Source organism: Diabrotica undecimpunctata, chromosome 9 (assembly GCF_040954645.1).
Source record: "Diabrotica undecimpunctata isolate CICGRU chromosome 9, icDiaUnde3, whole genome shotgun sequence".
NCBI lineage: Eukaryota > Metazoa > Arthropoda > Insecta > Coleoptera > Chrysomelidae > Diabrotica > Diabrotica undecimpunctata.
In genome coordinates this window covers 16,128,176-16,153,759 of record NC_092811.1, presented here as the reverse complement: position 1 = coordinate 16,153,759, position 25,584 = coordinate 16,128,176, and the positions used below count along the sequence as shown (strand labels likewise).

At 34.3% G+C, this 25,584-nt stretch overlaps 1 protein-coding gene and 1 non-coding gene across 2 annotated transcripts in view; one reads left to right on the top strand and one right to left on the bottom strand.

Moving 5' to 3' along the window:
- Positions 1-25,584, top strand: part of slow (epidermal growth factor-like protein slowdown) — a 385,029-nt gene that overhangs the window by 39,788 nt on the left and 319,657 nt on the right. The window lies entirely within an intron of this gene.
- Positions 24,787-24,866, bottom strand: TRNAI-GAU (transfer RNA isoleucine (anticodon GAU)). Its single transcript is given in 2 exon segments — positions 24,787-24,823; positions 24,829-24,866. It is a non-coding gene; the product is annotated as a tRNA-Ile (tRNA).

Sequence of the window (25,584 nt, the reverse complement as noted above, 5' to 3'; positions counted from 1 at the left end):
AGTAAATTATTAGTTTAAATCACTCTGCAATCAATCGTAATTCAGTCGATTGAGAAGAAACAGCGCGTATTGCTAGTCAAACATTTAAAATAACAAATTATAACTTCTAACCTGTCAAAACAGGGCGACCAAACAAACGAACTAAACCGACCAATCACCACGCGCGGAGTTAGAATTTAACTGTGTTTAGCAAGAATTTCAAATTCCAATTTTAGTAAATGTAAAGTTTAAAAAATGTAGTGTTTAATTTTCAACTTTACCATTTACATTTACAAATTTTAATTAATTTCAAATTTATTTAGCAAAAATTGTAACCTTCGATCTGAATAAGTGTTTTGATTTTCAAATTGATTCTTTAAAATTAAAAATATTAAAATATATATAATCAGAAGTGAACGTCACATAACATTATCTGTACTTATTATTATTTAATATGTAGGCAAATACATGTGACCATACTTGGTAGACACAATTGGAAATAGTAATTTTTTATAACTGAAAAAAATAAATATATAAAATACTGGTAGCAAACAATAACTTCAATGATCGATATCTCCGCAACTAATTGATATATCGAAACAATTTTCAAATAAATTTTGTAGAAAATAATAAGATCAATAATATAATATAAAATTAATAATATATAAAATAATATATAAAAATATAATATATAAAATATAAATAATATATAAAATACCTAATAAATCGGTAATGCAATTCTTATTTTCATTCAATTCCTTGTTCCTATTGTGCAATTTAATAATATTCATTTCAATAAATATTCTACCGAGAAAAAGACGTTGTCACGTAAAATCTTCGCCCGTAAAACCGACTTTACAGGCAACCGATTTTTTCTCTAATATTTGTCGGATGGTAAATATCTGATCTATAGTTGACCTTCCAGCACGAAAGCCGCATTTTTAGTCGTCTAGAATATCTTCTGAATATGGTGTGAGTCTCTTTAGCAAGATAATTGATAACACTTTATATGATGTGCTAATAAGCGATATGCCTCTATAGTTTCGGAATTGTTCTTTGTTTCCTTTCTTATATATGGGAATTATAACGCTTCCATTCCATTCTTTAGGCATTTTCTGTTGTTGCCATACTCTCAGAATGCTGTCATACAATTTTTGGTGTAAAAGATTTCCTCCTTTTTTTTAACAACTCTCCAACTTTACTTCCTCAAGTGTTGGTGCTGGTATTTCGATATCTGCAGAATGAAACGTAATATCTGCTTCCTTCGTCTCACTTTCAATATTAAGTAAATTCTGAAAGTGTTCCTTCCATCGTTCGACGATTTCCGTTTCTATCATTATAAGTTCACCTGCTTTATTTCTCATAGGCTGTGTTACTCCAACACTTGCACCTTTTCTGACTGACTTCACTTCACTAAATAATTTCCTTATTTGATTCCTCTCGACACTTCTGTCCATTTCCCGGATTTGCTGTTCTAGGTAGCTCCTCTTTTCAGTTCTGAATAGCTGCCTTGTTTGTGCTCTTGTTCTGTTAAAATCTGCTTTGTTCTCATCTGTGGGGTCTTGTAGCATTTTCAATCTTTTTTTAATTTTTATTTCCAGAATTTCCTAGCATGTTTTGTCAAAACATTTCCGTTTTGGACGAGTCATCTTTTTTCCAAGGGTTTCCTTCGCTGCTTGTTCTATAACTGATGCTACTTGCTGCCATGCTTGTTCTAACTCTACAGTATGCTCTTCCTCTCCCAGCAATTGGAATCTGTTGTTTATTGCCACTTGATAATCCAGTTCTTTATTTGGTGTTTGTAGGGCTTCTATGTTCCATGTTTCTCTTTTCCTCTCTCCATATTTCTCATAATTTGAAGTTCCATAGAGCACAATCCTACCCTAATATCTTTTACAGGCAAACCATAGTTGTTGCTTATAACATCGTGGCCAGGTGTGTCCAATTTCAATCCTTTGTCGGTTATACACGTTAACAACTTTTTTTAAACGTTTTACATAATCTTTTTAGAAAACGATTTCCCGAGTGGAAATCGAAACATCAAACTTGCAGCTAGTATGTAATTATTATTGTATAACCTTATGCATAAATATGTACATTATACAGGGTGAGTCATAACTATTGGGACATAGACTAAGGACAGGTTATTTGGACCAAATAATGGCTATTGGGCCAAATATGCCTTAATAAAATGTTGCTGAAAAAGATACAGGGTGTTAAAGTTAATTTTTGCTTTTCGTTTTTTGCTAATAGTTTCCCTGTATATTTATAAATTGATATCAAAATTGGCACAGAGGCATAATCTTAGACAAGAAATAGTATTTTATTTACAATTCCACTATCAAATACCAAACTAATAAATAAAGTTGCAACTAATGTAAGGTTTCCGTTTTAACGATAAATCAAAACTAAACACACTTTAACTTGAAATAACTCACAAAAACTCAAACTAAATGTTCTACCTGGTCTCCTCCGATTTCTATGACTTTTCTAATTCTTTTTATAAAGGATTTTCGGACGTTAAAAAAAATATTATTCTGTCCCCTTAAAAGATTAGCTGCATTTTGAATGTATCTCCAAAATTCGTGTATTAATTTCATTGGCATAAACTAAGGACTTCATATGTCCCCAAAAATAAAAATCTAGCGGGTTGTACTCAGGACTTCTTGGTGGCCATTGAAAATCACTGCCTCTGCCAATCCATCGTTGAGGAAATACGTCATTAAGATGATTTCTAACAGCTAATGAAAAATGAGATGGCGCTCCATCCTGCATAAACCACATTTCTCTTCTTACATCCAGTGACATCATCTAAAATATCACTTAGAGTATTTTCCAAAAAGAATAAATAAGAATCTCCATTTAAATTCACAGGAAGAACATAATGCCCTAGTAGTTGGTCGCCTATAATGCCACACCAAATATTCAATTTAAACTCATGCTGAAAATGTCTAGCTTTAATAGCATGCGGGTTTTTTCCCATACGGGGAAGTATTGAAAATGTTGTGCGAAACAAACAGTCAATTTCTAGACTCACTCGTCAGACTCTTTAACAATATTTATAACAGCGGGGAGTTTCCTGAAGACTGGCTAGAGTCAACTTTTGTTGCCATACCGAAAAAACCAAAAGCAAAGTCTTGTGATCAACATCGGATGATAAGTCTAATTAACCACATTTCGAAGGCATACACCAAGGTTATTTACAACAGAATAAGCAAAAAATGCGAGGATAACATTGGAGATTCGCAGTTTGGGTTTCGGAATTCTCTTGGGACAAGAGAAGCACTTTTTAGTCTACAGGTACTCATCCAGCGCTGCAGAGATATGAACAAAGACGTGTACATATGCTTTATAGACTACGCAAAAGCATTCGATAACGTAAAGCACGAAAAGAATTGAAGTTCTCCGTAAGATCGGAGTCGACTACAGAGACATTCGAACAATAGCGAGTCTCTATTGGGGCCAAACAGCTAAAGTGAAAGTAGGATCTACATTGACCAATAAAATTGAGATCAAGAAAGGGGTACGACAGGGCTGTATCTTGTCTCCTATTATCTTTAATATATACTCAGAAGAAGTATTTAAGACAGCGCTGGAGGAAAGCACAGAAGGCATAAAGATAAATGGAGAAATAATTAATAACATAAGGTATGCTGATGACACTGTGATTCTAGCAAGTAGCATGGAGGAACTGAGTTGTCTAATGAGTAAGATACAAAAAACAAGTGCACAATACGGACTCAGACTAAATATCACAAAAACCAAATGGATGTTAGTAAGCAAAACCCAACAACCACCACAGCAACTGATATTAGACAATGAAAGAGTTGAACACGTGGATTCGTACATCTACTTGGGAACAACAGTTAACTCAAATTGGGATCAAGCGAAGGATCTACCTCTAAAAGCCTTACCCTACCTCTCAAAATTCGACTTCTGAAATGTTATGTATTCCCGGTTTTGTTATATGGAATGGAGGCGTGGACAATGACCGCAAGATTGATGAAAAAAGTAGAGGCCTTCAAAATGTAGGAAACCAACGTATATTACGTATATCCTGGACTGAGTACGTGACCAACGAAGAGGTACTACGCCGGATAGGTAAAGAGAGAGAGGTAGGAATAAGTATAAAGAAAAGAAAGTTGGAATACTTGGGTCACGTTATGAGACATAATAAATATAGAGTACTACAACTGATCGTTCAAGGGAAAATAGACAGCAGAAGGGGTCCAGGGAGGAGAAGACACTCGTGGCTCCAAAACTTGCGGCAATGGTTCGGATTGTCATCTGCTGAACTATTCAGATCTGCCGTAAACAAAGTCAGATTAGCCATGTTGATTGCCAACGTTCGGAACGGACAAGGCACATGAAGAAGAAGAAGGGTTTTTTTCTTCCCAATAATGACTATTTCGCCAATTAAAAACCCCTCGTCTGGTAAAAGTTGCTTCGTCGGTGAACATAATATTCTTAATAAAGTGTCTGTCATTGCGATGTTTATTCAGAATACGTTGGCAAAACTGTAACCATCGTGGAAGATCTGTTGGAAGTAAATTTTGAACAGGAGTGAAGTGATAAAGATGGAGGTTCTCTTTTTTAGAATTCTAACAATAGACGACTGACTTATTCCTGTTGCTGCTGATAGATGTCGTGAACTTATTTCAGGATTTTCATCTACTCGAACCAGAAGTTCATCTTCTTGATTAGGTGTGATTTGTTTCGGTCGACCACCCCGATTTTTAGTGTGAAATGACCCAGTTTCACCTAAACTACGATATAATCTTGCAAAAATTTTGTGATTTGGTTGCCTTCTGTTTGCGTATAACATTCCATACCTTCTGGCTGCCGAGCGACCGCAAAAATTTTCTTGTGCGTATACGCAAATCATATCTCGCATTTCTTCATTAGTAAAATGATTGTAACGAGGCATTTCAATCAAAAAAAGTAATTATTACTTTTAAAAAATGCAACATTACACTACACTGTCACATCAAAAATAATTTACTCTGAACAAATGACATTCACCAACAACAATTATCTGACAGTCCAAAGCATACTTTTCATAAATGAAATAATATTTGAAATCCTTTTTTAAGACTCTAAGCAGTTCGACTGCGTTTGTATAGAAAACGGTTGAAATTATCATGTTTAAACAAGAGTACCAATTTTACGTAAAAATGACGTTTACGTCATATTTTCTAATAAAAATTCTAAAAAGTTTCATCAGAAAAAGTTTAGACTCAATTTGATCATTAGGAATGATCCACGTGGCGCCCTCTATGATAAAACGTAAAATTGTAAATAAAATACTATTTCTTGTCTAAGATTATGCCTCTGTGCCAATTTTGATAGCAATTTATAAATATACAGGGAAACTATTAGCAAAAAACGAAAAACAAAAATTAACTTTAACACCCTGTATCTTTTTTCTCAGCAACATTTTATTAAGGCATATTTAGCCCAATAGCCACATTTTGGTCCAAATAACCTGTCCTTAGTCTATGTCCCAATAGTTATGACTCACCCTGTATAATTTTATTAGTATCCATTTTGTTAATTATTGTTCTAATTTTTTTCGTCATTGATAGAACTAGAAATACTCAATTAACTTTGCGTCTGAAGCACTACATTTGATAGTGTAAAAGATTGTTCCAGTGTACAGTAACTTCTTTTTTGCCAAATGTTATAAAATATAACAACTTATTCACTATTTTTATAATACTTGATTTTTATTTTGTGCCACATCCTTAAAGATTGCTTAAACAATTTGACTCAACAAAAATGCAGCTCCGAGCAGATCCATCTCTGTATCCTTCGAACCATAAATCAAATTCTTAGCAAAATATTTTCTCTGTGACTGTTTGCTCTCAAGGCGAATTAAATATTAACAAATGCTGGTAAATGGATAAATAAAAACTGTCCCGGACTCTTTCCAACTTTTCAAATAAATGATTCGATGATAAATTGTGTTTGTTTGTTTTCCAGCTTAACCATTAATTGTCATGATAAATTATTTTTCTTAACCAGTGACATGTTCAAGAAATACATCTGTTGGGAGCGTATTTGTGCACTTAAAGTATAGATAATTTTAAGGTAAATTGTTTAGTCTGTCAAGACAAGGTAAGTATAAATAACCAAGGAGAACACGAAGAACCAACTTTGCAATTCAAAGTATTGTTTGAGTATGTATATCGGGTGTTTGTTTTAAATATATTGCATGGAAATAAATCTCATACATCTGAAAGATCCTTTAGTATGCTTAATTTATCTTAAAAGAGCAGCTTGCATACTACTCGTATTCACCATGATAAAACAACATGGGAGGCCAAGAATAAAGCCAATTGTTGTTGTTTTTTTAGAACAGTCTACTTATTATTTTAATTTTATTATATTTCTTTGACAGACTAGTGAATTTAATATAGACACACATCATCTTTTCATTGACTTTGAGAGTGCCTATGATAACATCCATCGAGAATTTCTGATTCATGCACTGAAAGAGTTTAATATTCCAACTCAACTCATTGATATCATAAAAGAAACACTTAAAGTACAAAGCAAAATTCGAATTCAAAACGAACTAACAGATACAATTCATGTGAGAACGGGCCTACGACAGTGAGATGCCCTATCCTGTATTCTATTCAACATCACATTAGAGAAAATAATTAGGGAGTCAAAAGTCAACACCAGAGGAACAATAATAACAAAAAGTGTACAAATATTGGCATTTGCAGATGATGTTGATATCATAGCCAGAAGCGGAAGAGAAATGATAGAAGCATTTAATGCGATAGAAAGAGCGGCACAAAACAGTGGCCTAAACATTAATGAAATAAAAACCAAATACATGAAGGTCAGTAAATCGACAGGCCAAAGAAACCTACAGAATCTGACAATAGGAGACTATAACATCGAAAGCGTAAAAAATTTTACATACCTAGGTTCACTAGGTACCGCAGATAACAATGTCAGTGAAGAAGTTAAGAGAAGAATACATATCGCTAATAAAACATATAATGGACTAATTAAACATCTAAGATCTAACAACATTACAAGAAACACCAAATGCAAAATATACAAGACCCTGAAAAACCGGTGATTGTATATGGATCAGAGACATGGACACTATCGAAAAGCGATGAAAACCTATTAGGCACATTTGAACGAAAAATCCTTAGACACATATATAAGGGGGTAAAGGAAAATGACATATGGCGCAGAAGATATAACTTTGAACTGTACACAGCATACAACGAACCCGAGATCATAACATCCATAAAGATCGGACGTCTGCGCTGGATGGGCCATGTTGAACGAATGTTGGAGACTGAAACACCAAAACATATTATGAGACAAACACCAGTAAGAAGAAGGTCAAAGGGAAGACCCAAACTTAACAAGATCTGAAAACACTTAAGATTACCAACTGGAAAAACAAAGCAAGGAACAGAACAGAATGGCGGAAAATCCTAGAACAAGCCAGGACCCAGAAAGGGTTGTCGAGCTACTGATGATGATGATATTTTTTTGACAATTAACCAAAAACGCACTTTTTCTTTCATCTTTTCAGCGGAAAGGCGATATCAGTTGCAGATCTCTTTTCCCGCAAATAGGTCTTACTGATTACAAATAGTGCCTTATAGGGACTATTTGTGATTCAGCAGAAATTACTGTCGCTATGATAAGGTTCTATTTTGCTTTGATAAAGAGTGATATATCCGAACAAAATAAAATACAGCTACTTGTCCTCTTATTCTTCTTCTTTTTATGTAGACATGACTGTGTCTGTTTTTCAATGTGCCTCCAGTAAGTTGTCGTTCCATCGTTTTCGTGGTCTTCCTACTGATCGTCTTTCTATCGGGGAACCGCCTCTTGTCGTCTTTACTACTCTATTTGTTGTCATTCGGCCTATATCGCACCCTCAGTGCAAGACTGCAGTAAGTCAGAATAAGTAAGTTTCGAGTTAAAGACGATTTTGTTTATTTTCGTGCTGATATTGGTGAAATAAGACACAAGTTTTAAAAAAAATTAACATTTAATTTTAATTTTGCATGCTCTTCAGCCTATATTACATTAACCAAAAATAGAAATTTAAATAAAATAATATTAACGCTAAAAAATTAGGAATTTCAAAGTTACAACACTTTTGCACTAAGAAAATTGTTAATCACTACATATTTAGTATTAGAATTTTAAAGTTACACCACTTTTGCACGGAGAGAATTGTAAAAAGTGTAGACACATTTTCTGTTAGTTGTTGTTCTCTTCTCGTATATTATCTTGGGCCAAAATATTTTTATAAAAGCTATGGTGGGCTTCTGGTATCATACCCGAATGGCATAAAATACCAAATACCAAATCTTTCTTTTTGGCCATTTGAATTTTTCAATATTTTTATTTAAATTCAAAACAAAAGGACTATAATAAAAATATTCAAATCAGGCTACCTTGAGTACAGTGATTAACAAAAGGATTGAAATTCACTACCTTAGTAAAAGTTGGGAATTACGGGGGACAATATGATAAGACAATCGCCCCGAAAGGTTACATGAAGATTTAATACAATTTGCGATTTAGTTTTTATAGAACAAGTTTTCTGAGAATAGATATTTTTAACCTGTCAGTATTGTTAATACACAAGTTTTAAGATAACTGTTTTTCCTTTCATAAGAAAAAATACTTTTTGGCTGTAAATAATTAGTCTTAATTTATGTGTTTTTAATCCAATCTAATAAATAAATGGTCAAACTACATCGCACAGATTTTATAGAAAATATAATGTCACACAAAGGACATAAAACTTACATGAATAGATTGGTCTTGTAAATCTTAGTTTATTGTCTCGGCCATTAATGGATTATGTAGACACGCCGACATGTACACATGTTTGTATATTAAAATTAAACACCACAGATATAGATATTAAAATAACAAATATCTTACTTTTTTCATACCTTTCATTGCTAACCATTGCAATGTTCCGTGCAAAACTGTTGTAACTCTGTTACATTAGAGTTACAACAGTTTTGCACGGAACTTATGTACAAAAACGCAAAATAGTTAAACTGTTGTTGTTGTAATATTTAGCCGGTTAAACATTTGAAAGTTACTAAAGTTTTACAGGGGATAGATATGCATGTTTACAATCGAATTCCATGATTACTTCATTTTCATAAGATTTTGAGTTACTGCAGTCTTGCACTGAAATGATGAGGGTGCGATATGATCTTCCATTCTACTCTTCTATTTCTTACCCAGTTCTCTTGATGTTCTCCACCTTGCATCTACGTCGTATATCTGTATTTCTAGCTCTGTCCCATAGTATCTTATCATCAATTTTTCAAGTGTTTTCATCTCTGCTGTTTCCAACATCCTTTTTGTCCTCTCTGTGTCAAGTCGTGTTTCTGCCGCGTATGTCATTATTGGTCTGTTGACTGTTTTGTTAATTCTGCCTTTAATTTCTTTCCCGATATTTTTATTTCTTCGTATTGTTTCATTCAGGTAAGCTGCGGCTCTGTTTGCTTTATTTACTTGACCTTGCAATTCAGTTTCGAGCTTTCGAGATTTAAACTCCATCACTTGTTCTATTATCTGACCTTTCAGCTCCAATTTACATTTTAGTAAATTTGCTGTTGTAAACATGCATTTTGTCTTTTTTAGGGAAATTAACATGTTACATTTTCAGGCGGTTATATTAAATTAGGGCAGCATACGTTGTAAATCGTCTTCACTTTGAGAGAGTAGTATTGCATAGTCTAAATAATTTTTTATTATTTCATCCATAGTCAGGTTGAACAATAGAGGATTCAGCGAATTTCCCTGTCTTATCCTATTGCCAGCCTCAATAGGGTCGGTTAGTTATTCATCGACTTTTACTGCGTTCTTAAGGTCCACGAAACATAGATATGCCAGTTTGCTGTATTCTAATGATTTCTCTTACACTTGCCTCATTATAAATATAGCGTCGGTGCATGATCTTCCCGATCTAAAACCTTGTTTTTCTTCTGCTAGTGTTATAATTTCATTCAGTTTACTTATTACCACTTTGGTTGTTAATTTTAGTGTTGTCTTTAATAAATTAATTCCTCTGTAATTTTCCGGGTCCGATTTGTGTCCCTTTTTGAAGAGAGGTATTAGGATGCCTGATCTCCATTCTTGAGAAATTCTGTTTTGTTCCATTATTTTTTGGATTAGTCCTAATAGTTGTTTGGTCAGATCTGGTCCTCCGTACTTTAGGAGGTATTCTGTCCTCTCCTGGTGATTTTCTATTTTTTAATTTCCTTAATGCTTCCTTTACCTCTTCCTCCTCAATATTTATTTCTTCGTTTGTCGTCAATATACAGCTACTTGTATAGTAGTTAATGGAAGATATACAATAAGTCACTTGAATGCAATTCAACCGCTGTAGAATAGGCAAGGACGGTACAAGCTTGTGGAAAAAGCATCATTTTTTCAAACAAGTGAACTAGAAAATCGAATATTGTCATACATGTGCCAGAAGTAAAAAAGTTTTGCAAATGGGGCGAAAACATTTAGGAAATATTGGAATTTACTCTTCCACGATAGTGTGTTGTGCATAATTGTGGAGTCCACTAATTGGACATTGAAAAATTGGTACCGAAACATAAGCGATACAGAGATTAAAAACCAATAGACCTAGTGGAGATCAAAGCACAGATAGATGAGCTTAAACGCCGATTTCAAATTATCTACTTACATTTTTAAGTATCTGTGGCTTAAATTATGAAATGCTTTTCTAATTCTGACCTTCATGTCATCAATTGTTGTTGGAGCTTCACGAAACACTAGATCTTTAATATTACTTCAGAAAAAGAAGCCGACTTTACTTAATTCTAGGGATCTAGCTGGATAATGACTTGATCCCTCTCTTCCTATCCATCTGTTTAGAAATTTCTCATTCAATGTACATTGTGTTGTGAATAAAGGAACTCACCTTGCAAGACCTGACATAGAACGGATGTCGAAGATGGTCGGGTCTGCTCAGTTTTTAGGTTAAATAACAATGTGCTTTCTTTGGTATTCATATAAGTTCATTTTATCAATAAAGCTGTATAATTCAATACATATCACATTGGATAAGTTCATTATATTAAGAATCCGTAGAGTATATAGATCCGTCATGTAAATACCGTAGTTATTGTTAACGCATGTTTATAAAGAGTAAAAAGACAGGTAGATCACGGATCTGAGAGGTTTTCGACATATTTGTTCAGAGCTGTCCAAAAAACTTCACGATCTGAGAATATGCTTTGATAAAAAGTGGAAGCATCAAAAAGGCGCTGCAGTTTGTCGTCATACTCTCACAGCAAATCGTAGTTTGATTTTGGTTTATGCAAGAACTTGTGAATAATAAACATCCTCCTTAATAACTTACCCAAAGGAACTTTCTGCTATATTTTGCGCTAGGACTTATAACTTAACATTAAAAACACAGAGCTTTCCAAACAAATTTACCCGATGCAGTGAAACATCGAACGCTGGAGATAACTAGAACTCACAGACCACAAAAATAGATCCACCAATGGTAATGAACTTCATATTAAAAATTCTTTAACAAAATAATAATTTAGTTCGAGCAAATAAGTCTTTTTAATTATCTCCACTTAAAAAATTATAGCTATGTATATAAAATCGATCCAACAATTAAACTCACTAAAACACAGTTGTAAAAAAATTCTTTTTGACCCGGTAGTCAAAAGACAACCATTTCAAGTTAACACTATTCATAATAAACTCTATATTTTGTAAAAAAAAGTTTCAGAATGATATAAAAAAGTGCGCTATTGATAGTTTCTACATCGAAAAATCATAAAACGAATATTGATCCAGAAAATTGTTCACAATACCCAAAACCTTATTTTCTTTTTTTTTTGACAGCTATCTTAAATTTGCAGGAGTGAAATACAAATTCTCTACTGCAGTAAATATATACAAACTGCCATGATTGCAGCTGAACTTTGAGGTAATATAGAAGTGCATCGTACAAGGTGGCGTTTGCTAACAATAATAATTTAGGATTTCGAAAGGGTCCTTCAGCCTCATTGCCCATTCGTAACTGTGATCTTAAAGATGCTTTAAGCATGCCATAAATTTCTGTTTCCGTCTAAAAGATATCGACTTGTAAGATTATTCGTTGTGCAGCTTTGTTTGTCACCTGATTAGATTCTAAAAAGATCTATTCCCTTTAAAAGAAATATTTATGACGCTGAAGAAGCATTATTCTGCAATTACTGAAGGCAAATTGTTACGCTTGTTTGGCATTTCCACAATATTTGCATTATTGCTGCACAAATGTTGTATTGAACCAGATTCTGAGGTTCTCTAACCAAGATGTTTTTTTTTTCCTGGACCTCGTTTTCCAAATATTTTTCCTTGCAGGATGGCTTGAAAAAGAGCATATCTGGATTCATTTCGCATAATATGTCCGAAGAATTGTAACTTTCGAGATTTGATGGTGGTCAGTACCTCTCGGTTCTTATTCATTCTTCTTAGGACCTCCTCATTTGTGACTCGGTTAGTCCACGGGATCTTAAGCATTCTCCGATATAGCCACATCTCAAATGCTTCCAGTTTTCTGCACATCATCATCATCATCATCATCAATCAGCCCTGAGTTGTCCATTGTTGAACATAGGCCTCCTCTAGACTTTTCCATCTGCTTCTGTTCTGCGCCTCTGCTATCCAATTGGTCACGATTCTTTTGAGGTCGTCGGTCCATCGCGTTGGGAGTCTTCCTCGGCTTCGCTTGTCAGCCCGTGGTCTCCACTCAAGCAATTTTTTTGTCCAACTGTCGTCTTTCATTCTTGCAACATGTCCTGCCCATCTCCATTTTTGCCTTGTAATATGTTCGATAATGTCTTCCACTCCGGTTCGTCTACGAACTTCCTCGTTTCTTATTCTATTTCTTAAGCTTATTCCAAGCATTGATCTCTCCATCTTTCGTTGTGTCCTTCTCAATTTTTCGGCTGATGTTTTTGTGAGAGTTAAGGTTTCTGCTCCGTATGTGAGGACTGGTAGAACGCACTGGTTAAAAGCTTTTCTTTTTAAATGGATTGGTATATTTGTTTTAAATACGTCTCTCATTTTTCCGAATGCAGCCCAACCCAGACTTATTCTTCTGAGTAGCTCGCATGTTTGGTTATCTCGCGTTAACCTTATTTCGTGACCCAAATACACATATTTTTCCACAAGTTCTATACGCGACTTTTCGATTTCTATTAGCTCATTGGGGACGAGATTGGTCATCATTTTTGTTTTTCCATAGTTTATTTTTAAACCGACTTTCTGGGTTACTTGCTGTAGTTGTTGTAGCATAACTCTGGCTTCTCCTAAGTTGTCTGTTATGAGAACAATATCATCGGCATATCTGAGATGATTGAATATCTTTCCATCGATGCTAATACCCTTTGATTCCCAATCTAGCCGTTTAAATGCGTACTCCATAACTGTTATAAATAGTTTTGGCGACAAGGTATCTCCCTGCCGCACCCCTCTGCCAATTTTTATCTTCTCAGTCATGCAATGGAGGTTAACGGTTGTTGTCGCATTTTCGTATATATTTTGAATAATATTTGCATACCTGTGATCTATTCTGCATTCTGATAGTGCTTTAAAGATAGCAACTGTTTCGACCGTGTCAAATGCTTTGTGGAAGTCGACAAAGATAAGAGTCTGTTATATTCAATAGACTTTTCAACTAGAGTTTTAAGGCATTACAAATGGTCGTTTGTTCCGTGTCCCGCTTGAAATCCTGCCTGTTCTTCTGATTGATAGAAATCGAGTTTTGCTTCTAATCTGTTTGTCAGTATTCGAGTAAAGAGCTTGTATAGGTGGTTAAGCAAACTAATTGGCCTATAGTTTTCGAGATCTGATTTATCCCCTTTTTTGTGAAGGAGGATTGTAACCGAATTCTTCCATTTACTTGGAATGTTTTCACTATGCAGACATAGATTAAAAAGTGTTTGGATTCGGGACATCAAAAGTGGACCTCCTAGTTTAATTGTCTCAATGACTACACCATCTTCCCCCGGAGCTCTATTATTTTTCATATTTTTGAGGGCATGTTGAATTTCCTCTCGGGATATATCTGGTATATTCTCCGATCCTACATTATGTACCTTTTGTATTGGTTGTTCGATGAGCTCTGGAATAACTTGACTTTTATATAATGTTTCATAGAAACTTTCCACTATATGTAATATGCTTGGTCTATCTGAGATAATATTTCCATTTTTGTCTTTAAGTTGGAAGATTTATTTTTTGCCATTTTCCATTTTTCTCCTCAATGCTTTCATGCTTTTGTTGTCTTCTATAGTTTTTATAATTTTCTCGTTGTTGTATTTTCTAATATCCCGTCTGATGGCTTTAGAGATTTCTTTATTGATGCTGTTTTTATCTTGCGAGTCAACATTTCCTTGACTTCTCAGCATTCTACGATCTTCCATTTTTTGTTTCGTTTCTTTACTAATTTTTTGTTCTTTTCCATGTTTAGGGCCAAATTTCTGCACATATCTTCGTTCAAAGTCCACGATTCAACACCGTAAAAAAGGACACAGAAGACGTAGCATATTCACCTTCAACTCTGAGATTTTCTGTCTGATTCCAGTAAAGATTTCCAATTCTTTTCAGATTTTGGTTGTTAATTCCTGTTTCATTTAGTATTTGCATATTCTTGGCGTGCTGTACTCGATTAAACGCTTTCTCGTAATCAACCAGACATGCATATACGTCGCAGTTGACGTCTCTGCATCTCTGGAATAAGACTTGTACTGGGAACAAAGCCTCTCTAGTACCAACAGCATTTGTGCACCCGAACTGGTTGGGAGAAATTTGACTTTCACGCAGCTTGTAGATTTTGTTATGAATTATCTTTGGGAACAATTTTAGGAGATGCCTCATAAAGCTTATAGTACGGCAATCTTCGCATTTTTTGGCTCCTGGTTTTTTTGGAAGTGCAATAAACTCAGATTTCAGCCATTCTATTGGTATTTCTCCAGAGTTGTATATGTTGTTGAATATCTTTGCGATTATTGCTATTGATTCGTTGTCCATTAGTTTAAATAGTTCTGCTTATATATTATCAGGGCCTGCCACTTTGCCATCCTTTAACTGTGTTATTGCGGAATAAACTTCCTGCTGTAATATTCTTGGTCCATCATTTACCTCTTCTTCTAGCTGAAAGATGTTATCTCTGTGGTCTTCAAATAGTTTTTCTAGATATTCTTTCTACGTTCTTATTTTACTCTGTTTGTCCAAGATGATGTTTCCGTCAGAATCAGTTATATTTCCTTTCTGCCTTCGTCTTACTTACTCCCCCTGTGAGTTTTTTTACTTTCCTATATACGAGTACATTGTGACTATCGTACTTTGACTGCAGAGTCTCAATTTCTTCGCATCTTTCCCTTGCTTATTTTTCTTTCGATAAAATAGATAGGTAAAAAGTAGTGAAAATGATTTTAATTAAATAAATATTATTTACAATAAATAATTTTATTTTACATTATTTTAATAATATTAACGCCAGGTTAATAGTTTTTTGGTGAGAATACAACATGCCATTAGAATCATGGTCATTAGAAACTAATTACCTTCGTACCTCGTACCTATAATGATAAAAGGTTTTGTGGTTGTTAAGTAGTTATTTTTGACTTCACAGTTTAAAGTTCACTGCAAACGGAAATTCAAAAATTAAGCCAAAGGAATATCTTAGACATCCACTCAAAACAAATTGTTTTAAGTGTATTTAATTATCATCTAAATTTAAAAAGTCATGAAAGTTTAATCGATAAAGCAAGTACTATTTCGAAAATACGCAAATAAGCTACAGAAGAAGGTTTAAGGCCCGTAAAAAAAACAAGAGCACATACCAAAAGTAGAGTGAACAACAGGACGTTCACTTACGATGCAGTAGTTCATATGCGGCTCCGCGTCATCGTGCAGGGAATTTTTTCTTTAAAAATTTACCTCTGATATTGAACAAAGTTTTTGCATTGGTTAAAAAAGAAGAGGATTTAGCAAACATGTCACACACAATAATGTGGAGAATACTCCATAAAATGACCATGGTCATTTCGACCATGATGGGACGACCCCATATTCTGAAATGGAGGTATTCGTATTTGCGTGAGATGAAGACATTCGTTATATATTTTGTTTGTTATAGCGCATGCTGGTAATGAATTGGGTTTTGTGGAATGTGCTGCCCTTTCGTTTTTAACTAAAAAAATAATAAGCGGACTATCATGATTAATCGATCTGGACATTTAAGCCTTGCTTAAGTATACGCTTCTTCTAGGAAGGACTGCTCCTTTTTTCTTCGGATCTAGAGGGCGTAATAAATATCTGTTGTAATGTGTGTGTTAGATTTTTGGTGGTAGAATGCTATAGAGCTAAAGTTCAAAAGGTGGCGTGTGTGTATAAGAAAGGAGCGCACTTTTAGGGGGATTGCTTTTAGGAAACTTGGTGAGTATTTGCCGTCGGAGCTAAGTTTTGCTTAGCTCGGTTGTTGGAGCTAGCTATAATGCGGAGAACATAGGAGAACATATCTCTTGCTGAGAATTCGGATTCTGTTCTTAATGGATGGTATATTTACTATTTGGTGGATGAGTGCTGACGGATAATCTGCACGTTTTCCCATGTATTACCTGAGGATTTTTATTTCAGTGGCCATGACAGCGTTGATTTTTCAAGCATTAAGTGACGTGTAGATGCACGTATTTTACTCGATAATAGGTCTTATGTAGGTCTTGCAGGTGTGTAATAGTGTTTTATTTGACGTGTTACCGAATTTACCAGATAGTGCTCCCAGGAGTTATGCCCATTTTCTTACCCTGTCTAGGGTGTTTTTAATGTCGATGTTCCAGTGAAGAGTCCTACTAAAATAAACTCCCAAATAGGACACCGAGTTTCTAAATTCAAGGTTTTTTCCAAGGAGAGTCATGTGATTCATGCCAGCATTACAGTTATGGGGACATTTAAATAAAATTAGTTGGGTTTTGGAAGCGTTAATTCTAACTCAACATCTAGTGCACCACAAACAATTCTATTTAGATGGTTTTGAGCTCTTTAGAATAAATACGGCCGTCCCTTCGTCCCGGTATATAAGCCTTCAGTGAGGAGTGCAGTATCGTTAGCAAATAGCAAATAAACTATCATGATGAGATGGATGGTCCTATATTTAAACAATGGCTTAAGGAAAAGCTGCTTGCTTTATAGGAATATTATAATCATGAATGTGTTGCTTGTGTGAGTCCATTTCAAAAGGTAAAAGAAATAATAAGTTAGACTTACTCACAATCAATTTAATTTAACTAATCGGACGACCGGTTTCGCTTTCTATAATATGCAAAGCATCTTCAGGTCACGATACAAAGTTAAAATGCTGAAAATAATAATCCCATATTAGGGTGTTGTCTAATGAAGATAAAACATAGGTAGGTGATATAAATTATATAAATTACAGCAATTATGCCAATATTACATGTCTGTGGTTTTATAAATGAATAAAATGTTTAAGCAGACAAGGTAAGACCCACAAATTGGTAACATAGTCTATTAAACTGTAATGAATTAATAAATAAACCAATAAATAAACATTACTTACATGCCGGTACTCTATTAATTGATGGTTGAAAGAACATGGTTCAAACTATCTTGGATTGTTGATTGGAGAACTCAGGTCAACTATTGTAATTGTTTAACAGTAAACGGGGAAGTTCTTGAGGAGACAGATTTTATCCAAAATAAATCATATATATCCATAAATAAATAAATTTGGATAAAATCTGTCTCCTCAAGAACTTCCCCGTTTACTGTTAAACAATTACAATAGTTGACCTGAGTTCTCCAATCAACAATCCAAGATAGTTTGAACCATGTTCTTTCAACCATCAATTAATAGAGTACCGGCATGTAAGTAATGTTTATTTATTGGTTTATTTATTAATTCATTACAGTTTAATAGACTATGTTACCAATTTGTGGGTCTTACCTTGTCTGCTTAAACATTTTATTCATTTATAAAACCACAGACATGTAATATTGGCATAATTGCTGTAATTTATATAATTTATATCACCTACCTATGTTTTATCTTTATTAGACAACACCCTAATATGGGATTATTATTTTCAGCATTTTAACTTTGTATCGTGACCTGAAGATGCTTTGCATATTATAGAAAGCGAAACCGGTCGTCCGATTAGTTAAATTAAATTGATTGTGAGTAAGTCTAACTTATTATTTCTTTTATCTTTTGAATATTATAATATTATATTATAATAATTAGAATAAAGATCAAATTAAGATATGGTTGCTAGAGAAAGACATCGTTTATGAAAAAGATTATTACAAATCTTATGGCAGTCGTAAACACATTCATAGAAGAATACATAAAATATATAATCGACAAGATGTGCAAAGAAAAAAATTTTACCATTCTACCATTCTGAGACTACCTCAATACTATTGTATTTGTAGTTGATTCCAATTAAAAAGGTAGGAGGTAGGAGTCAAGTCAAAAGACATATTGCCTCACACAACACAGAGTTTAAGACCGCTGCAATGGAACACTTAGTAAGAAATGAATTTGGTGTATATCGGCAGTCTAGTAGGAACACGTGCCTGAGAGTTTTGGCAAAACTGATCTACATAAGACAAACGTTCCGTTCTTAACGTGAAATAAAAGTTAGCTTTTCCGAATTAACAGCAAAGAAGTATTGGTAATATACTGGTCAAATGAAAAAGATACTTAAGTCTCTAGTAATTCTTTTATATTCTTCTTTAGTATGTTCAATAATCTCCGATAATTGCAGGCATTGGAAATCAAACAAATGGAATTGATACATGCACTATATAAGAAAGAGTTTTTTGTCAACCTTCGTTAAAAGAGAAGAAGAAGAGTCTCCTCTGCATCCGATCACACGTCAAGGTTCCTCTGAAAAAGTTTTGTTATAAATAAAACACTTTTCCCGGAATAGTTTAACTGAAATTTAATAAAAGCCGAATAAAAACGCCGGGATTTACTTTTACTTTTAATGAAAACAATCTACTAAAAATTACTGTGTTAATAAATAACTACGAAAATAGATGTGGACATACAAAGAAGAATTTGGTATGAGAAATCCATCGAGTTAGAATTTAACTCGATGGAGGAATCCCTTTAGATGTAAATCAAGTTTCCAAAACTTTAAACACATATTTTTAACGGCATTTCCTTCGCCAAATATTAAAAATTTCTATTTCCTCAAAACGTTCCACCTTGTAAACGACAAAATAGGATCTGGGGGATAATAGACATTCAAGTTTCAGCTCTGAGATCTACGAGGCGATTGGGATATCGTATCAAATTTGCTGTAGTCACTAAATACATAATGTGGGTGTACCAGTCATTCTCCTTTTGAGAGATATGCAATTATTGTTGAAAGTCTATTTATGCTTGTTTATCTAACTGGGAAATCTTGGTGAAGATAGCAGAATTGCTCGGTGTTAAACAATTATTTTGCGTTAAAATCGTTAAAATCTGAGTTCACAGTTTAAACAATACCTTAGGAAATGATAGCAAAACAATTGATGTATTAAAGCATTTTTAAACAGGTATTGTTCAGCAGAACCTGTAGATAAAAGTGTATTTTATCTGTTCTTCCGTTTAATACGCAAAATGCTTATACAGAAGGCAATTAAAAATGTTGACATATTGAATAATCTCTCGAATCAAATACAAGATGATCATAGTTGTTATCTTCTCGTTGTTGAAAACCTTTTTAACTCTGAAACATTATTATTTTGCATTTCACCTAAAGGAAGTGCCAATAAAATACGTTTTATTTACATATTTACTTTAAACTCATTAATTTCAGTGCAGCCAAGTTCTATTGACTTCAGTAACGTTAGAACGCAACTTTTTGGCCTCTGCTGAAAAAAAAAAACATGGTGGTTTGAGGTTGGTAAAAGGATCTTGGATACAGTATGGGTTACCGATGCTCATACTGTATGATATAGCATAGATTAGCAGCACTAGCAGTGAAAACAGGGATTTCAATCAGTCAGTCAACAGGTTGATTAGGTTATAAAAAGTTTCACGTTGTCAAGAAGCATAAATAAAATATAAAATCTTCTATGTGTGTCTTTATGTACATGTTTACAATAAACATAATAATACACAGACGGAAATAAAACTCCCCCAATGATTCTTAAAGTTCGCAGAAAGACGCAGTGGAAAAACTAGTCGGAAACAAATCACCTAAAATAGATAATCTCTCATCTGAAATGTATGAACTATATCATGATGGCACTATAGTACCAGCACTACATATTCTCCACCATACTATGCCATATGTAATATATGGCAGCTAGAAAAACGCTCTTTGATATGATCCGTTGTTCAGAGAAGAAGAGGAGGACTCAGAACAAGGTCCTATGATATCATCGATCAAAACGTGAGACACATGGGAATATAAGGGGCCGAGGAAGACGATGGATGTGGATGACTGGAACGAAATTCTTAAGGAGGCCAGGTGTAACAGAGGGTTGTAAAGCAATGAAAGAAATCGGTATTTATGATAATATTGTATTTATATTGAAGATTACTATAACCTCAACTATTTTCCATATTAGAATATCAATTATCCATTACTTTAGTTGATCTATTCTGCTTATTTTAAATCCGCTTAAAATGCTCTTTTTTTATTCATTGAATATATTTTTCTCAATAATGACTTTCATTTGAATGTTTGAAAAACTGGGTACCACTAGATGAAAATCATTGGACAATTCGAATGTAATTATAATTTCGAATTGTTTCTAATGACCTGTGTTCGATTTTTCTCGATCGACGATGATAAAATACAATGTTATAGTCGTGGAGTAAAATATAGTTTTATTTGCAGTTACTGAATTATCACACTGTAGTTGTTGAGGTAACAATTTATAATAGACTGCTCTCAAACTATTCCCGAAGCTATATTTATAATCTCACTAAAATGCTACGATTTATCAAATAAGTGTATTGCCTTCTGCATAAAATAAAAACCTTTGACTTTTGAAAGTTGGCAAATATAATTTGAACCGAGGAAATGATTGCAATCATTTCCTCAATATCTATTAGTGAATCTATAGTTTGCAGGAAGTTGAACAAACTGTAATTAAGCTACTAATCGATATTTTTCACAATTATACACGGTATATATAACAAGCTGGCGTCGCTTCTCGCATCCTAATTTCCAGCGTTTTCTGTCGAAGCAATCTTCAGTTGTTAGATCTCTGGCGGTCATTGCATCGTCGACATCGTCTCTCCAGAATCGTCTTGGTCTACCTCGTTTTCTTCTAGTTGGCGGAGTCCATTCTTCTATTTTTTTTTGGCCATCTATTTTCAGGCATTCTCTGAAGGTGTCCATACCCGTTAAGTCTTTTTGTCTATTATGTCTAGATCGATTTCCATTTCTCTCCGAATATCTTCGTTTCTCACCTTATCAAGTCTAGTGAGCTGGCAACATCGTCTCCAGTAGTTCATTTCCATGGCCTTAATTTTTGATTTGTTTCTTTGGTTTATTTCCCAGAGTTCGGCGCCGTACAGACCAATACTTTCTATTACTGTGTTATAAATTCTTCTTTTATTTTCTTTTCTTATTTTTTTATTCCATAATAGTCCGTGTAGCTGTCTGGTGGCTGATCTTGCTTGGTCAATCCTGGAGTGTATTTCTTCGCTACTTCCTGCTTTTGATGTTATTTTAACTCCCAAGTATTTAAAATTGTCTTTTTGTTTTATAGTTCCCATTTCGATTTGTAGGCTTTCTGGTTTTTCTTCTACAACTAAGTACTCAGGTTTTTGTATATTAATTGTGAGGCCCCATTTGGAATACTCATCTTCCAGTTTTCTAAGCATGTAGCCTACATCACTCTCGTCTTCAGCTAGAATGGCTTGGTCGTCAGCGAAGTGTATCGTGTACAATCTATCATCTCCGATTAGGATGCCCATATTGCAGCACTTTCTTCTCCACACTGAGAGTGCCTCATTTAGATATATTTTGAAGAGTGTAGGTGCTATGCAGCAGCCTTGCTTTAGGCCCTTACTAATAGGAATTTCTCTAGTTAATCTATTTCCAGTTTTAATGTTTGCCGTCATATTTTTGTAGAGCTGTTGTACTGCTTGTATATTTTTTTTGCTTATTCCTTGTTTTTCCATTGCCAATCAAAGCATTGAAAGTGATACACTATCGTATGCCTTTGTCAGATCTATAAAGACTATATGAATTGAAAGGTTGTGGGCTAATCTTTTCTCGACAACTTGCTTTAGAGAGAATATACAGTCCATACAGGATCTCCCTGCACGAAAGCCATTCTGTTCTTCAACATCTGTCATCTCTTTTTCAATTTTGTTTTTTATTATTTTTCCATACAGTCTTGAGAGTGAATTTATGACACTTAGTCCCCTGTAGTTTGAACAATTCTTTCTATCTCCTTTTTTGTAGATGTTGTTAATATGTGCTTTGGTCCACTCCGGTGGTAAGTCGTGTCCATTATAGAATAAGGTGAAAACATCCGCCAGTAATTCCCGTAATACTTGTGGGCTATGTTTTAGTAATTCATTTGGTATACCTTGTGGTCCGCATGACTTCCGATGTTTTAGAGTTTGTATTGCTTTCTCGACTTCCTGTGCTGTTATTTCATCGTCTTCACTGAATTCCAGTTCATATGTTGTTGTACTGATGTTCGTGAATTGATGTCTTGTTTCAGTCAAAAGTTGTGAGTAGTGTTCGATCCAAGATCTTTCTTCTATTAAATCTATTCTACTCGTTTCTTTTCTGTTTGTTCTCAGATTTTTTACCGTTTTCCATGCTTCTCTTGATCTTGTTGACCCTATATATTTGTTGAGTTCTTCGCATTTACTTTCCCAGGAAATATTTTTTGCTTTAGTTACTAAATTTTTTACTTCTCTGTTTGATCTTGCATATGTTCGTCTATCATCTGGATCATTTGTTTGTAGCCACTTTTGATATGCTTGTTTCTTGTTGTGTACTGCATTGGCGATGTCATTTTTCCACCACAATGGAGTATTCTTTTTGTTCTTTTGGATTGTGCTGAGCGCTTCGTAAGCTGCTTCATTGATTTTATTGATTATCTCTTTATAGGTATTCTGGGCTGAGGAGTAGATCAGGTTTGCCAATTTTTGGCTGAGTCGCAGCTTATATAAGAATGATGTCGAGTCGTTTTGCAGTGCATCAATATTGTATTTAGGTAGATTCGATTCCAGGGGTTCTGATTGAGCTAGTTGGTTGTCATTTTGATAGTAGTAGCCGAGGTAGGGTGCTGTTTACAGAATTCGATTAAGTGTTCCCCATTATCATTTGTTTTAGCCTTACCATATTTTCCTACGACTTTGTCATTTATTTTTGTTCCTGTCCAAGCGTTAAAATCTCCCAACAACACAATTTCTTTGCGGCTATTTGTATTTTCAATGAGTTCCGATAAAGTTTCGTAGAATATTTGTTTAGCTGCTTTTGATGCATTTTCTGACGGAGCATATATTCCAACGATCTCGAGGTCGTGCCCTTTCCACGTAATAGATACTCTAATAATTCTCTCATTGATCTGCTCCCAGCTTTTCAGGTTTCCTTTTAAGTCTTTTTTTATCAATATTGATACCCCTGCTTGTGTTCTTTTGTCTTTCTCTACTCCACTATAAATATGTATAAAACCTCCTATGTCTTCACTACCTTGGCCTTTTTTCTTTGTTTCGGTAAGAACCGTGATATCTGATTTTATTTTCTTTACTTCTGCCATGACTTCGTCTGACTTGGTTCTCCACCCTTGGATATTCTATGTATTTATATTCAAAGTCCTTGTTCGTTTGCTACGTCGTCTTCGTTTTTTCCCGTCCGTATTCCGAGGCTGGATTTTAGAATTTTTTGCAGTAAGTTTTTTCACGGGTATAGAGGAGCAGGCCCTACGTCCCAACCCCCTACCATGAGGACCAGGATTTTTTATTAGGGTTTACTCCCTTAGTCGAGAGAAGAGTAGTAGAGTGTAGTAGATAGAATTATAGTGACCCGTCCGCCCTCGGATTACCCTAATAGCCACTCAGGGTCGGAAAAAGCAAGAGTTAGCCAAGAGAGGCCGATAGGAAAGATTAAAGACATTTCACTCAAGACACTTGAGTTAAAAAAGAGCAAAATGTGAAGGCCCCTATGATCCGCCAGGCGCGTTTCATAAGCGTATGAGTATTGTTACACTTTGTATTCCCGCTTATACCTCGGGGTGTCGACTACAGACTGTATGGCTCGTCCAGCATGCCATAGCATGGAGGATAGGGTGCATGTCATTTTTACAATGTAGACCCCTAAACTCCATTGCCTGACCCCAACAATTATACACGGTGAAAGTATAAAAATTCAGGAAATTAAGATTAATGTGAGATTACAAGTGAATGGACTAATTTGTGATTGAACAATTATTAATATTTATGACGCCCGCGTATCCTACAATAATCGATGTAGGAAATTTAGCTTCCTGAGTTCTTTCGACGTTTTCTGTCTTTTTTCTATTTTAAAATTAATATATGCATTTTTCTTTTCTTATTTTTGCTCTAATCTACCCTATTTCATACGTAAGGTCTTCCTCAGCTATATTATACCCAACAGCCTCTTTTTCGATGTATTTAGATCGAAATATTATTATAAAGAAGCCTACAATCCAGTAGGGTGCCTGTAAATATATATTTATGGTCAATTAAAACAAAAAACTAAAGCCGTTTGTTTATAGAGGAAATATTTCTTCCAAAAACAAAACTTTTGGCCCATGTAGGATTCGAACCTACGACCTCCACGATGAAAGAATCAGTGTGGTGCTCTTACCAACTGAGCTAACGAGCCATTGTATTCTTTTGAATAAAAAGTAAATAACTAGTAATTTTTGTCTATTTTTAGCAACAAAATATTGACGAATCCTATGCGCACCGGAACACTAGTTCAAGGATACTTTTAAAAATAATGGAGGATTAATTGTAGAATCGTAAGAGATGGCAAAATTTATATGTATTTTACTTAAATAGTAAATGTACAACTCCATACAATACATTTTTTCGGTTGGATTAAAAGCATTGTCAAATAATATTCATATCCATATCCATATTTTACCGCGCGTGTCGTAAATGCTAATGAAATTTCATTTCTGTTTTCTCATGATTTTTTTATAACTTATAATTAATATTGTAGATTTCAATGCACAAGAAAAATATTTATACCTTACTCAAACATCTCTATTTAGCTCGTAAATAATCAAAGGTTAGTTGAGTTTTCCAAAATTCGTTTAATTTAATTTACAGTTCAGCAAGGGCGGCCCGTCCGGGTAAGCAAGATAGGCGCCTTACCTCTTCACATGTACAATAATAAATTATTTATTATTATAAATAGCTTATTTCAAAATTGTGATTTATAAATTTTTGACATAATACTGATTTAAAATAAAAAAAAGCTTGTTTTATATTCTGTCCTGGCTAAGTTTTAGCCCATTCTCTCAAAAGTAATTATTTTGCGCCCCTCGTAGTAAAGAGGCGCTTTAAATGTTGGCCTAAAGAATAGAAAAAACGTC